This window comes from Echinops telfairi, unplaced genomic scaffold (genome assembly GCF_000313985.2).
Source record: "Echinops telfairi isolate 266 unplaced genomic scaffold, ASM31398v2 ScPeMD7_3;HRSCAF=10, whole genome shotgun sequence".
Lineage (NCBI taxonomy): Eukaryota > Metazoa > Chordata > Mammalia > Afrosoricida > Tenrecidae > Echinops > Echinops telfairi.
Genome location: NW_022103899.1, coordinates 10,475,663 through 10,478,504, shown reverse-complemented (window position 1 = coordinate 10,478,504; position 2,842 = coordinate 10,475,663). Strand labels below are relative to the sequence as shown.

The 2,842-nt window shown below is 39.7% G+C and overlaps 1 pseudogene; it reads left to right on the top strand.

Moving 5' to 3' along the window:
• The first annotated feature begins 231 nt into the window (after positions 1–231).
• On the top strand, positions 232–768 carry LOC101650118 (annotated as a pseudogene).
• The last annotated feature ends 2,074 nt before the right edge of the window (positions 769–2,842 follow it).

Below are 2,842 nucleotides of genomic sequence, written 5' to 3'. Positions count from 1 at the left end.
TTATATCTTTAAAGAATGTAAGTACTAATTTAGAAGTATGGAAAGTTACATGAAAAAAGAACACTTTTTTAGCGCATTCTACTTACAACTGGCTCTCCCATTTACTTTAAAAATGAATTTTGGTGATGGTCTGTCTTTCTTTTGTTCTATATACTTACTCTCGTTAAAATTAGAACCCCTTTTGCTTATTGAGAATTACCTCAAAGTGTCGAGGAGCCGGGGAACTGCAGGATGGTACCGGGCCCTTGGCTTGTCACATATGATTCTATTTGTCAAATTGCCCAACAGATTGCTGAGAAAATTCAACAACGAAATCAGTATGAATGAAATGGTGAAAACACAAGCAAGCTTACGGGACAATCACAACGTTGCTGCAGAATCTGAAGGAAAAGATTGCCTTTTTGAAGGACTTATTGCTAAGAGCTGTGTCCACACGTCAGATAACCCAGCGTGAAGGGGACAGAAGACAGAACCTACTGGACGATCTTGTCACCTTTCGGAATGAGGGCGGAGACCCAGATCTGATCAGGTCCAGCCTGCTGACCAGGAGAGCTCAGCGCCCGGCGCCTTGAGGAGTCCGAGGAGACTCGAGGCTCGGATTTCAACGAAATCCGGCAACAGCAGCAGAGAATTATCCAAGAGCAGGATGCAGGCCTTGATGCCCTTTCCTCCATCATAAATCGCCAAAAACAAATGGGGCAGGAAATTGGGAATGAATTGGATAAACAAAACGAAGGAGATTGGATTCAGAAGAAGAAAGCAATGTGAAGGTTGAAGCAAAATGCTACACTGCTGGCTTTCGAGACGAATGAAGGGGCCATGAGCCAAGGGATGCAAGAAAGGCAGCTCTAGTACCTGGAAAAGGCAGGGGAGATGGATTCACCAGCGTTTCCTGGAACAGGACCCTGCGGACACCTGGCTTTTGGCCCAGTGTCACTGATTACAGACTTCTGATGTCCAGAACTGTAACACTAGAGCAGGGCCAAGGCCAAAGGACCACATGGCTGCAAGACCAAGGACACTTATCTGACAGTGCCACCAGGGCACCTTGCGACTTCACAGCAGTGTACAATTTTCTTACTCAAGTAACTCAATTAAGCAGGAGAATAACAGAGTCAATATCACAAAAAACATCAAGTACATAGGCAACAGGTAAAATTTGGACCTGGCAAAAATTCCTGAAGGTAGTGTTTGCAATGCTGATGCTTGGGAAATGCCGCTGTGAGATTATTATTATTTTTTTGTGTGTGTGTGAATCTGGCGTGCTATAGAATACTTCTTTCAGTTTTGGCCATGCCCTAGAATTATGCCATGTGATTTAATATTTCCCTTTCCCCCCGAATTATAGCATGGGTTTCAGGGGAAGTCTCTGTGTGTGTCAGCTCCGGGGGAAGGTCTCTGTCTCCTCTCAACATCTGAGTGCCTGGTTCCCCTTGGAGGGTCTCCGTGTGTCTAGACATTAGTCTTCCTCTGGGTCTGCTCAGCGCAGGGGCCTTGGATCCAAAGGACATGGACCTCTTTTGGCTTGTCCTTCTTAGGTGGCAGTCAAATCCTTAGAAAGGCGGATGGGAAGACTTCACCTCACTTACTTTGGATATGCGATGAGGAGGGACCAGTTCTGCTTGCAGATGGACCTCACGCTTGGTAACGTAGAGCGTCACTGAAAGAGGAAGCTCCTCCACAGGACAGATTGACACGGTGACTGCAACATTGAGACGACACGGCCATGTTTCTTTCTGTCGTACATGCGGGTGCTACTAGTCAGAACGGACTCAATGGTACCTAACACTCACTGCGTCGGCCCATCGTCATGTGTGCTAGTTCTTCTTTTCAAAGTTACAGAAGGCTAGACAGTCTCCTTTCAATAGTACCTGATGCACCTCACAAATAGTGATAGCCAGTGCTTTTATTGTCATTTACTACTTGATATTTTATAGTTGCCATTCTTTATCCTTAACTCCTTGCGTCGATATTGTAAAATATATGAACATAGGATTTTTAAAATATTTTAATTGATGATTTTCTCATTAAAATGTATAAAGGTCATGTAATTATGATATGTGTGATACCCATTCTTGTGAATTTATTAAGATTTCCTCTTAGATTTACTAACAATAATTTTTAGTAATTATTGAGTGCCTAAGAAGACTATGTATTCTCTTGCCTGGGGGAGGCAGGGTGTTACATATTTTTTTAATTAGGCTTGTTATTAATATTGTTTACATCTTCCAGATTTTTAGTGTTTGTTCTGTCAATTTCTGAAAAATTTATTAACATCTCTATCAACGGTTATTAATTTAGCAATTTTCCTATGTAATTGAACTGATTTTGCCTTCTAAACATGAAGGAAATATTGTTAGGTGCACGCATATACATGATTGTTTTATTTTTTTGGTGATTTATCTTTTTATCCCTATGGAAGTATCTTTATGTCTAATGCTTTTCAGCTTTAGAACTATTGATCTGATATTAATATCACTATATACGCTTTCTTTTAGTTAGTGTTTTATATAGCAATTCTCAAAATTTATTTTCTGAGATGTGTTTATATTTATGAAACATGTTGATAAGACCAAAGAGCTTTGCTTCTGTGGATTATATCTAGCGATATCTACTATATTAGTAATTAGTTGAGAAAGCTTAAAAATATTAATTCATTTAAAGACAACAACAATAAATCATTATATGCTAGCATCTAGCATCTAGCTATATTTTCCCAATTAAAAATATTAGTGAAAAAATAAAAAGAATTACCTCAAAGATAAAAGAAAAATTATTTTTGTAGTGTGAGTTTCCAATCTACATGCATATCAATTCTTTTTAAGAGGAGCTCTCCCTATAT